This window comes from Crocodylus siamensis, chromosome 2, assembly GCF_052110815.1.
Source record: "Crocodylus siamensis isolate JL-2025a chromosome 2, ASM5211081v1, whole genome shotgun sequence".
Taxonomy (NCBI): domain Eukaryota; kingdom Metazoa; phylum Chordata; order Crocodylia; family Crocodylidae; genus Crocodylus; species Crocodylus siamensis.
Genome location: NC_143396.1, coordinates 252713686 through 252726786, shown reverse-complemented (window position 1 = coordinate 252726786; position 13101 = coordinate 252713686). Strand labels below are relative to the sequence as shown.

The 13101-nt window shown below is 47.5% G+C and overlaps 1 protein-coding gene across 1 annotated transcript in view; it reads left to right on the top strand.

The window, feature by feature from the left end:
* The first annotated feature begins 104 nt into the window (after positions 1 to 104).
* SYNDIG1L (synapse differentiation inducing 1 like) overlaps positions 105 to 13101 on the top strand; it is a 94300-nt gene continuing 81303 nt past the window's right edge. Inside the window, exons 1-2 of the mRNA XM_090033673.1 lie at positions 105 to 9171; positions 11464 to 11791. The gene's annotated coding sequence lies outside the window, so the exon portion shown is untranslated. The remainder of the gene's footprint in view (positions 9172 to 11463; positions 11792 to 13101) is intronic.

Sequence of the window (13101 nt, the reverse complement as noted above, 5' to 3'; positions counted from 1 at the left end):
ATGCAGTACGTAAGACAAGTCTGTTACTGCTACAACTGTCCATTGGCCCAGCTACACCCAGGGAATAATTTCACCTCTTTTTTCCTCTCTTCAAAATACAAAGACCTTCAGAATGATCAGATGGTGATCTGTTAGACTCTTCCTGGGCCTGTTCGTTACCACAATCCACTCTCCTAGGAAAATCCGGTGACTCTTAATGAACCTCTCACTGGGTGGCTCTACGTGTGTGCTGGACTATACGGTAACTGCTGTCACTGCGTAGTCCTGGCACCGCATGGGTAGTTTTTGACACTACTGCGCAGTAGCTCATTGCTGCTATGCAGGAGCATCAGTATCACAGTTCAAGCCTGCTGACACTGTGTCTGTAGCGATGAGCTATGCCCCCTATACCTCATTGCTACAGCAACATAATGTCTCATGTAGATGCACCCACCATGTCCCATGGGTCAATATATATCGGCTGCTTATGGACATGGGGAAAAAAAACCCTAGCATTTCACTTCAAGCTTGATGTGTCCCCATGCCGAATGCAGTACATGCCTAGAAGGGGCATCATGTTAGTTTAACCCGGCTCGCCCAATGTCTGTATAGATCGCCTTCAGTCCAGCTCTTTGGCACTTTTCTCTAATACCTGATTGTATCAGCTTTAAGAGAAAAGTGCCAAAAAGCCCCACTAAAGTGTCTGATCTATATAGGTGCTGGGGAGCCAGGTCAAACTAATGTGCTTCCTCTTCTGGTAAAGCACTGTTTTTGATTGTTGGATTTTTTTCACATCTGTCAGCAGCTAAGTTTCCTTTTATCCTGCTAGCTGACACCAACCTGGACATTGTGGGGATCACTGAAACGTGGTGGGACTCAACAGATGACTGGGCGGTGAATATCAAGGGCTATAGGCTGTACAGGAGGGACAGGATAGGAAGGAAAGGTGGGGGCGTGGCACTCTACATTAAGGAGGAATACCTATCCTCATCAATTAACAAAGAATCAGAGGAAGGGCACTCTGAAGTGCTTTGGGTTAGAATACAAGGCAGTTGAGGGAAAAGACACTTAACAGTGGGGGTCTACTACAGACCTCCCAACCAAGGGGAAGAGCTAGACCAGGAATTCTTAGGTCAGCTCATGGAGGTAGTGAAGTCTAAGGATGTGGTAGTCATGGGGGACCTGAACTTCCCGGACATCTGTTGGGAAGAGCAGTCAGCCAGGTCTGACCGCTCACGTACATTCTTAGCCAGAATGCAGGACCTCCATCTAACCCAGGAGGTGCACAGTCCTACCAGGTGAGACACCTTGTTGGACCTGGTGCTGGCCACAGGTGATGACCTGGTGAGGGGGCTGTGGGTGCTCGACCACCTGGGCAACAGTGATCATCGTCTGCTGGAATTCACCATCCAGTACAAGGTGGCAAAGGCCTTCAGCAAGGCAGCAGCCCTAGATTTCAGGAGGGCAAACTTCAATGAGCTAAGGAGACTAATCAGGGAAGCACTGAGGTCCCAGAGGGGAGCCAGGTGTCCAAGGAGAGTGGTCACTCCTTAAGGAGTCGATCCTCCAAGCCCAAAGGGAGGTAATCCCAGTACGGATCAAAGGGAGCAGGAGGGCACACAAGTCCCCATGGCTCACCAAAAGCATCCAGGAAGGTCCCCTAGCTAAAAGGGAGGCATACACCCAATGGAAAGGAGGGGACATCACCAGGGATGACTATATTGCAGTTGCTCGGGGATGTAAGGGGGGCAGTCAGGAAGGCCAAGGCAGAGATGGAACTGGGACTAGCTTCCCAGGTTAAGGACAATAAGAAGTCCTTCTTTAAATACATAGTGGGTAAAAAGGTTCCGGGTAAAGTAGGGCCTCTGCAGGGCACGTTAGGAAATTTGGTCGTCACACCAGACGACAAAGCCAACATGTTTAACGATTTCTTTGCCTCCATTTTCCTAAGCAGGGACCGGAACAGTCACACCCCCGTTGGGCCCCCCTCAGGCCTCAGGGGAGGCACACCTAGGCCAAGGGTTAGTGAGGAACAAGTTAGGGAACTTCTGGAGGGACTGGATGTATTCAAGTCAGCCAGTCCAGACGATCTCCACCCTAAAGTACTAAAGGAATTGGCTGAGGTCATTGCAGGACCTGAGCACTCGTGGTGCTCTGGTGTGGTGCCAGAGGACTGGAAGAGGGCCAACGTGGTTCCCATCTTCAAAAAAGGGGAAGAAGGAGGACCCAAAAAACTATAGGCCAGTTAGTCTTACCTTGATCCTAGCCAAGCTGTTTGAGAAAATTATTCTGGCACGTATCCACAAGGGGCCAGCAGGGGAGGTCATGCTTTGGGGCAACCAACATGGGTTCATTAGTGGCAGGTCCTGTCAGACCAACCTTCTATGATCAGATCACCAAATCATTAGATGCAGGGGTAGCAGTGGACATAGTCTTCCTGGACTTTCGGAAGGCCTTCGACAGTGTCTCTCACTCCATTCTCATTAAGAAATGGGGACTGTGGTGTCAACACCCACACAGTCAAATGGGTCGCCAACTGGCTGGAGGGCTGCACCCAGAGAGTGGTGGTGGATGGGTCATTTTCAACCTGGAGGGATGTGGGCAGTGGGGTCCCTCAGGGCTCGGTCCTCGGGCCCGCACTGTTCAACATCTTCATCAGTGACTTGGACGAGGGGGTAAAAAGCCCCATGTTCAAATTTGCTGATGACACTAAGATGTGGGGGGATGTGGACACACTAGAAGGGAGGAATAGGCTGCAATCGGACCTAGACAGGCTACAGGGGTGGGCGGATGAGGATAGGATGGGATTCAACACAGGCAAGTGCAAAGTGATGTGCCTGGGGAGGAACAACTGGCACCATACCTACAGGTTGGGGAACTCCCTTCTTGTCAGTACAGAGGCGGAAAAGGATCTTGGAGTTGTCATCGACTCCAAGATGAATGTGGAGAGGCAGTCAGGAAGGCCAACCGTACCTTGTCATGCATCCACAGATGCATCTTGGGCAGGTCCAGAGAAGTGATGCTCCCCCTCTATGCGGCACTGGTCAGGCCGCAGCTGGAGTACTGCGTCCAGTTCTGGGCGCCGCACTTCAAGAGGAATGTGGACAACGTGGAGAGGGTCCAGAGGAGGGCCACTCGCATGGTCAGGGGGCAGCAGGGCAGGCCCTATGAGGAGAGGCTATGGGACCTGAACCTGTTCAGCCTCCAAAAGAGAAGGCTGAGGGGGGGATCTAGTGGTCTATTACAAACTAGTCAGGGGGAATCAGCAGGCACTGGGGAAGTCCCTGTTCCCCTGAGCACTGCCAGGAGTGACCAGGAATAACGGTCACAAGCTGGCAGAGGGTAGATTTAGGCTAGATATCGGGAGGCGCTACTTCATGGTCAGGGCGGCTAGGATGTGGAACCAACTTCCAAGAGAAGTGGTGCTGGCTCCTACCCTGGGGGTCTTTAAGAGGAGGTTAGATGAACACCTTGCTGGGGTCGTTTGACCCCAGTACTCTTTCCTGCCACGGCAGCGGGTCAGACTACATGATCTACTCAGGTCCCTTCTGACCCTAGAAACTATGAAAGGCAGGGGGCTGAGGGAAAATTTCCATCTGAAACCCTCCATGGACAGTCCCATGCCTCCAGTTAAAGCAGGTATATCTGTATGCTTGACCATTCCAATCATCCTCAATAGCCAGCTATGGTGCTATGAGAAGTAGGAGCTTAAGGTCCATGGTGGTCACACCCATCAAAGCGTTATAGCTCAAAAGCAGCACTCTGTTTCTGCACAAAGCCATTTGGAGCAAGCCGTTGTAAATCACAGAAAGCATGTAATGCGCTTCCTACGGTGGAGTTTTTGCAGCCCTTTTGCCAAAACTAAATGCAGAGTTGAGCGTTCTCAGCCATTGATAATATCTCTGCCTCTGATAACAGCAGAGTTGAACTGCTTTTTAGCTTATGGCCTTGGGACCTGCTGTGCCCTTTGCAGTTCCATCCAGTTGTTTCCCTAGCTCATTACCTTCTTGATTCAAGCTTCAGCTACTTCCTTCTCCCTCAAGACCTAATCTTAATGATTTGGGGAGGGGGGGAAATCCTTGCCCTAGTGTGATGCAAGAGGGAAATGGATGACAGACATCTACGGACAATGGATGTTGCTGCCCTCCCTCCCCATCTCACCTAATGGTTGTTGATGTGTTGAACAGGAGAGTGATGACAGAATTATTTTGTGCCCTGCAGGAATTACTAGTAGGTGGAAATATGCAGTCACCATATGCTACCTTTTAAATCCTGTCAAAGAAAAGAGGCTGGCACCATTCAGGTATAACTGTCCCCTACCAGGGCCTGTAAAGAATAATATACCAGGAACACTTCCAGATCTCTGGTATCAAAGGTGGCTGAGAGACCTATCAAAATCACATTTGTATATTTAACATTACTCCTTAGGCCAAAACAGGCCAAAACCACTGCATTCCTGATGGTACATTACTGTCCAATTATGGCGCCTTTTTGAAAGGTCTTGTGTAGTGAGGAAACTGCCATGGTCTCTTAAGTTTTGCTGGTGCACCTTGCTAAGTGTGTGGAGGCAAAGTAGCTCAGGTGGACTGTGCTGCCTTGCTGCATTTCAGGTCTTTGCTATGTGCATGAGCAAGCCTACAAGGTGCAACTTCCAGCTGTATCAAGCCAACTAGATGTAGAGAGAAGCACTTTTTGGAAGTTCTCAAAGTATGAAGAAGTAGTTCTTCCAAAGCTCTGGGGAGCAGTGGGCCTATTTAAAACATGATGGATAACATTCCTACCCAGTCCAGCAATAGCATCAGAGCAAGAACAGCTTATGTTTCCTCTGTTCAGGGATTTCTGGGGGCTGTTTTGTCCTCTGTCACAGACTAGGTTATTGCTGAGGGTATAACTCATACCCTTGCTCTCAATCCTTATCGACTGTTTTCACAGGCATGCAGAATAGTTGGAGCACAAGAAACGCCTGTATTCTTCCCCTTATTTCCTGTTCCGGAAAACACCTTACCTCAAGGCTGACTGGGCACGGGGAGCAGCCAGTTATGTGGTATTGTGCCTTATCCTGACATGCCATTAGCTTTTGAGCCAATGCAGTAATGAATGAGTGGCCCTGGTTGCTGACATGTCAGGAGGACTGCAGCTTTTATACTGATCCTGTGTCTCAATGCACAACAATTCCACAAGTCCTTAGCAAAATAAGACATAGGCTGTTTTCTTTCCCTTTACACACATGTGCGTACGCAGACACACTCTGAAACCCCTAGAACTGGCAGATTAGTGTTAAATATAGAAGCTTTTCATTGAAAAGCAGGGAAGAGCTAATAGCACCTCAGAGAGAGAATTCTGTAGCTGCTTTTGGTGACTAAAAGAAATAAGTGAGAGACTCCATTGTTAGCAGAGCTCTCTCTGATGACACCTGTGAGAGCTTAGTGGGGTGAAGAAACACAATGGGGTTGTGTAGCTGATGCTTCTTCCTGTTAACAAAACTTCCCAGATAATAGAGAGAGCCCAGAAATAGGACTGAAAGATGTTTTTTAATCTTCAAACTGAGCAAAAACATTGCAATGAACAGACAATTCACAGGGCAGAGAAGCATTGTACAGGAGAAACTGGGTCTGCAAATCAAAAGATTTTTCCACTGTGGGGAATGTGGAGAAGTCATGTGTGGGTAGGGGAAAGAGTACGAGGGGTGTTGCGGCCTGATAACAGTCGGCCGGATCTGAGAGAAGGTTCTAGAGATTTCTCGGTTAGATCGTGGAGAAGGTTTCTTTAAACCGTGTTTAACAACAAAGAGATAGTTACAAATAACAATAAAACACAAAATGTGACTATAACATACAATAACACCACAAACATAAACATATATCAGCGGCACTTATCGGTCAGAGCCGGTTGCCAAGTGTGCGCACTTTCTGTCTAAATAGGCTTTGTTAGCCTCTCACAAGTCAGGCGTTCCCTAGTTTGTGAGCTGACTCTGGCCTGTGAGGCATGGTCCAGTGCAATCCTCGTCATGACCTCCGTCTCTGACTGATCGAGTCAAAAGTGATGGTCCCAGTGTCAATCTCGAATGTCTCCACTGCTGTTTGGGTGCACTGTGACTTTATACTGTTGGCTGAGCCACTCACAGTCTTAGGTTTTGAATCATGCCCTTATTTGGAAGATGCCATCCCTTATGGATACAAGCCTCAGAAAGCATGCATCATCACTTAAGAGACAATACATAGTGGTTTACCTGCAAGACTGAGCTATGGAAATTCCCCAAACCCCACTGGGAATTTTCCCACAGAGGGGATCCAGTGAGATGTAGCAGGGTGAAAGGAGGCCTGGCAGGCCAGACTCCTGGAGATTTATGAGTGAGAGCTGCAGAATCAGGACCACAGAAGTCCAGGTGATCTGGCACAAACCAGAGGGGGGACTTCCAAGCTGTGAAAGAAGGCCAGGTCATCTGGAATGGCCTTACTAATGGGTGAGAAGACTGCAGGAGGAACAAAATTCTCTTCCTTGAAGAAGGCTAGGCAGAAAATATTCAGGACTCGAGTTAGCATTCAGGTATATAGACCCTCAAAAGTAAGAAAAAAGGTATAAGACCAGGGGTCCTGAAAAAAGGTTTAGCACAGACCTTTCTACCTGGAGATTCACTCTTTATAGTAGTTAGAAGGTATCCTGCATGGAAAGATATAGATGTCAATGAAGGGAGAGAGCATATTCAGTTGTCACCATGATGGCTCTGGCTTTGGTCTCCTTGGAAAGCAAGTAAAAGGCTGAAGTGGGACTGTCACCAGAGCTAGTGGATTTCCACTGAGTTTCTTGGAGCCTGCACTCCTTGCCCCCTCCCCTCTTATTCTTCAGATATAGCTGATTAATACGCACATTTCTGTGTCGCACATGAATGGGTTTTGGAGTATGTCAGTTGTGTGAGAAAAATTGATAGTGCGGGCTGTAGAGCATGGCAGCTGGAATCTCTCCTACTAGAGCTGCAGTTCTTAGTTATAGGAGATTTGCTAAATCCTGGCTCAGCTAAGAGGCATTTTCTATGCCTCTTTTCAGTTCCCTTCTCATTCTATTCTGCTCAGGTTCTCAGAGCATGGGCATCACCATCGCATGACCCTGAGAAGAGCTTAAATAGCACTCACCTTATTTGCATGTGGATAGAAAATGTGCACATGGCAATATGACCCCCAGCACTCTTAACCTTTTCCCTCAAAAGGGCACACCTCGCTTCAGCAGCTACTGGGGGCAACAGTTGGTTCCAGGGCTTGTCCATTCACCTTGCCCATCTCTGCAAGTAGAGGCAGTGGTGGGTCACCCATTGCATTCATAGATTGCCAGCTTATCTTTCAACTAGTAATGAGCAAAAAATCTTCATTCTCTCCTGCTCAGACCGGTTTGTAGAAGGACAACCTGGCTACTTCTGCTTTTGGGGAAAGCAGGTTTCCAGTGGGACTCGCATCCTTTTTCTTGATAGAGTACTCTTAAGTGCGAAGTCTCAGTTCCAAGCAATCCAACACAAAGTAAGAATGACATTCCTATAGTCTTATTGTCTCTGACTGGATCTATCTTAGTGGAAAGGGTAAAGGAATAGAGGAATGTGTTTACTTGAAAGACAGTCCCCTCCTTGAGGCACAGGGTCTTCAATCCTCTACTTCAAACTAGCTTACTTTGGTTGCAGTTCCAATGTGCTGCGCACATTCTTCTCAGTATGTGCCATGCTCCTGCCCAATTCCAGAATCCTTATAGCAGAGGAATTGGTCTTTATAAATTGGGGCTCCCTCACAACCTTTGCTCAGATGATATTGGCCAGAATTCACAGACATGTCTAGATGCCTTATTCACCTTTCAATGGCAAGTTGGGTGCCAAAAAGGAGTTAGGCCTGTAAGGACTTTACAAATCTGGCCCTTGGTCTCTCTGATGCCCATCTGCACAATGCAGTTATTAGCAGTCATTGGCCTCTCAGTGGTGTGTGAGGCTAAATGCATTTAAGATTTTGAAATCCATGGGTAACAGGACCATCTAAAGTAGAAAGATGTGGTCTGTAGGATCTCTTTGCTACTGGAAGTTTGATTCATCCTCCTCAGGCAGGAAAGCACACATGTATAGAGAAGGCTGTGCTGTCGTCAGACACTGGTTTCAGTGCCTGGATTGGAGATGCTTGGCTTTTGGCCGAGGCTCCTCAGGGAGTTGGCAGCAAGAGAAGAAGAGTGGGCACCAGATTTCTAATTAATGGACAGTCCGTCTGCTGCCTTTGATTTCCACGTCTCTGGAGAGAGGCAGGATCAGTGGCCTATGAGAGCTCCTCGTCTGTTTAGACCCCTCTTTAAAACTTCTAAATATAAAATAAACTGGAGATGCTTTGATAATTCTCAAAAGAAACTGAAACGGAAAAGCCTTTGAGCTGCTTATACAAGAAAACCCCCTGCAAAGTCTGGCAGCAGGTGATTCTCTGAAAGGTCTTAGTTCGCAGGAGATGGCAACACTTTTGCTTCCTAGAGTCCCTGTCACAGACAAGAGAAGAAGGGTTCAGGATCATTTGTAGGCTATAGCTGGTACAAGGCTTGTCAACATGTGAATTTTCCATTCATGTCTTTATAATTCTTCATTTACCCCATGACAGCAGCCAGAACCTCCCAGTCTTGCTATCTTGCTTTTCTCCTCATGCATGACTTGTTTCTGCTGCCCCTCTTTCCCACCCCCCGCAGTCAAGTATGCTTTCCATGCATGTATGCAAAATCATAAATATCTTCTGGCAGAGGCCACCTGTGGGTACACAGAGTGTGAATGTGCCTTTTACCCTGGAATGTCAAACAAGAGAAATGGCTGTCGGTATGACCTCCAAAACCCTAGGAACAGGAGTGAGAACGTGCCACTTGTATGTCATCTTTCAAAGTGATTGATGCTCCCCTGATCCCTGCAGGGTGACAGAAAGCATTGCCAGGAAGATTCCTAAGTTTTGCAGGGAACACTTGGATCATCCAAAGAAGGCGGAAGGTGCCCAGGTGGCTGCATGTGGCTGGCTGCCTTAGCATCACCTGGGAGGACTCCATGGCAACTTGAGCATGGCCAGATATGATCTGAGCAGTGCCCATGGTGCTCTGTGGTACAGTGGAGCATGCGTAATTGTGAGCAGTACCAGACTGACTCTATGGCGGGTACAGTGCATGCAGGCTAAAGCACAGACTACAGCCAGCTGAATCAAAGTGAGAGACTCTCTCCCTTCTCCCCAACCCAGAGGGTTTCCATAGCAATGAGAAGGTGTTAGTGACAGAATCAGGCAGAAGATCGGGTGGATGTAAAGGTTTTTTCTACTACCTGTTCAAGATGATCTACACAGATTAGCTGGTCTCGCACTTTTTTCTTGCAAGGGGCCTCCATGAGCTAGACTGGTTTAACTCATTTTCATAGACATTAGGGCTGGAAGGGACCTCGGGAGATCATCGAGTCCAGCTGGGTTCCATTTTATTTCTAGACAGACTTAGGCCGATGGGGCCAGATTGTGGTTTTAACTCTGCCTGCCTTACTCAGCTCCTGGATAATCATGGCAGCTTTAAGCCACCATCTGTAAGTCTCTGAGCTGGACAGGCAGAGTACATTTATGCTTCTAGTGCTCTCAGCTGCTAAAACAATCCCTTGGTACCACTGGTGTCAAGTGCGTGCAATGTAGAGCAGCCCCCAGGCTGTTGTAATTTACACCAAGACCATCAGGGATGGGACAGATAAACCTGTTAACTCATTGGGAGACTTATTTGAAAAGCCCTCTAAGACTTAGAAAAATAAGGTTTCAGCAAATTTAATTTAACACTCCATCAACCCCCCACCAAGTATGTTCCCAAGGCTCTCCACAGAGGAGGAATTCTATGTTATACTTGACTTCTTTCTCCTGTCTACCCAGTCTCTGTGTCCATCCCCACTCTTTATATTGTGTTTCTTGTCTGTGAATTCATAAATTAAGGTTTGGCCTTGGTGGGAGGCATATTTAGATTTCAAAGAGGACTTTTATCTCATGATGGTGGAGGGAGGAAGGGAGAGAGACATTGAGAGACACGAGACAAGACTGCAATGTAAGAGAAAAAGGTGAAATGCTCTGCAAAGTTTTGGGTATCAAGGCCATCCAGCACAACCACAGCTATGAGGGGCTTCAGGGTAAGGTGAGGGGGCTGCAAATGATATTTCATAGATTTCATAGACGTTAGGGCTGGAAGGGACCTCAGGAGATCATCGAGTCCAGCCCCCTGCCCAAAGGGCAGGAAGTCAGCTGGGGTCATAGGATCCCAGCAAGATAAGCATCCAATTTACTCTTGAAGGTGTTCAATGTAGGTGCTTGAACCACCTCCGCTGGCAGACTGTTCCAGACCTTGGGGGCTCGGACAGTAAAGAAATTCTTCCTTATGTCCATATGGATATGGATGTGAACACAGCTGTGTGGATGCTGGATTCTTCAGTTTGGTGGCCAAACCCAAAACATTAATAAAATCCATTTTATTTGTCCCAAAGCAGAAAATGTTAAGGTTCTATAAGCTAAAACAAAAATAAACACCTCCCCCCTTAAAAATATTAATTTCAGCAACCTCGAACCAACCATTTCATTTTGGGTTATTTATGATTTTATTTGTTTTAATTTAGATCATTTTCAAAATGAAAAAAGTTTCAAAATGAAAAATCAAAGCCATTTGTTTTGAATATATCTACTGGTAAATTAAACATTTTGAAATATCCAACCATGTTTTTCCCCATTCCTCAAATAAAAGTAGTAACTGATCTGAATGAGCAAATAGTTTAAGTCCTCTCAAAATGGATTTTTCAGTGATTTTTCTTTATGCTAAGGAAAAAAATTGCCTGGCTCTAAATGTAATGCAAAAGAATGTGAAGCAAGAACATGCTGAAATGTGTTGGTTTTAGGGGCCTGATACCCGAGTTCCACAGAGCATTGTGAAAGCCCCAGTCCCTTCCATCCCCACCGCCCTTAAGTCCCTGGGGATGGGAGATGGAAAGGAAATCTGGTTGACCTCCAATCCTTGACTACATTCAAACCTTTTCCTTGAATAAATGTTTTTGATACTGCCAACTGTAGGGGAAGGGGTTGCACACCTGAGCTTCAACATCATGTTGGGTAGGAGAGAAATGGGCTGTGTATGTCACCTATCACTTCAACAGATTCAAGGGGCTACCTGCCTACTGAAGTAATGACTCTGAAGAGCTGGCAATAAAGCTATTATTTTAGTGTCCCTTTAAAAGGCCCACAACATGTGGACCAGCAAAAGGCTCCTCAGTTCATCAGGAGCTTCAAAGCTTCCTGAGACCTCAGGGGACTTCCCTTCTGACCCACACTGATTTACAAGTCCACCCTCATCTCCTCAGTATTAAATGCAAGAGGTTTGGAAAAAGAGGGAGTGCCAAGCTGTGCAGGTGCATGCTTGGCCAGGAGCCATGGTGCTTCTGATAGTCTGGGCCCAAACAGATCCTAGACATCTCTGACTCTGTGTTTCTGCCAGGTTTTCCTCAGTCAGAGGAAGCAGCAGGGAGCCAGTACCATGTTGTAGCTGCCCTGGTCAATGGACAGGTCGTTTGAAGTTTTCCAGAATCACCCAGTGAGAAGAGAACAGATCTTGTAGTGCCTGGAGTGAATGTGTTCCCAGGGAGCTGCTCACAGGCCTAGGAGGGCCTCACTGCTCATCCTTATGGAGTGGTGGCTGCTTCGTGGCACATCTTCAGCCTTTGCATGTGTCCAGCCAGAAAGAAATGCTGATTTGGGTCCAACTGTGGGCTTGCCCAGACTGGTAATGCAGTGGGGGCCAACTTCTTTGGGAAGTACATGATAAGGTAAGTCTCAAACCCTCCCTGAGTACCTTTCCAACCCCCTTCCCATACCCAGTCGGTTGCTCTGCTTTCTGCTCCCTGCTCTGTTTGCTGCTACTTTCCTAATCTGCCACATGCCACACAGAGGCTGCCCTTGCCACTTGCACCATATGTGCAGTGGACTGGCCACCCCTGCTGCAGTGACTCCCCCCCTATTTGTCTCAGCTGTGTTCCCTCATCAGAGGCACAAATTGGTAACTACAGGCTGTTGCTATTCTTTGTGTCCTGAGAACCCCCATCTCCAAAGTAAGGCACTTGATTAATTTTTCTTCTAGCCTAAGCAGAGTATTGTGAAAGGTGGAAAGATATCCCAGCCCCCTGAACAACTCAGACTGGAAGAATGCTGCTACCCTAGAGTATGTTGCAATAGGACAGTCTCCTCTCTCCATTCAAAGGTTAATATGCTGGGAACCCAGGATCTGCAACCCATCTCTCTCTGGCTCCAACACCATTGTTGGGGGAGTAATGCAGGGATCCTTTTGCTCCAAAAAAGCCAGGGGCAGCAGCAGGAATGGTATCTTCATAACAGTTTGAATGGGAAACTGTGGAACGAGGATTCATCCACAAACTGGACTCCATTAGGTATGGTTTGAACAGGGACTAGGGATTCTTATCTCATTATCTGGATTGGTTTTTGTAACCCCTTTGTTCCTATGGGTTTAATGTTTGTTTGCGGGGTGGGGTGGGAGGGGGAGCTTTGCCAGCTGCAGGGGCATATGGAGGGTTCGGGACCTATCTGGATCCCTGCATAACAAATACAGCTGTTCCGACAGCTGGGATTGCTGTGCCCCAGTCACATGGGGCTTGGGTTAGAACCTGATCTCCATGTGGCTAGGAAAGCTGTCCTTGCTCGGCTAGGATGCTGTCTGGCAGTCATGTGGGGATTGGAGACTCCAGATTCTCATGTAGCTGGCAGGCAGCATCCTGGCTGAGCAAAGATGACTCTCTGGGCCTTGTGGGGATCGGAACTGGCCCCCTGGCTGCTGCAGGGGGGCAAAGCAGGGCAGGAACAGTCCTGAACTAGGCTGCTCCTGTCAGGTGCAGTTTGCTCCTGATGGGAGTTCACGTGTAGACGTGCACCCCAAAACACTTTAATGAGCCTAAATTTTCTGTGAAGAAAATTCAGGTGCATTAACTGCATGTGTAGATGTGCCCTATCTTTCTCTCCGTCCCTCCTTCTTTTCTTTTGTATTTTAATTGCTCTCTCCTCCTTAGTATCTTCTTTCTTCACATCTTTTCACAGCATCTAATGGAGTGAGCTTTAGCTCAAGAAA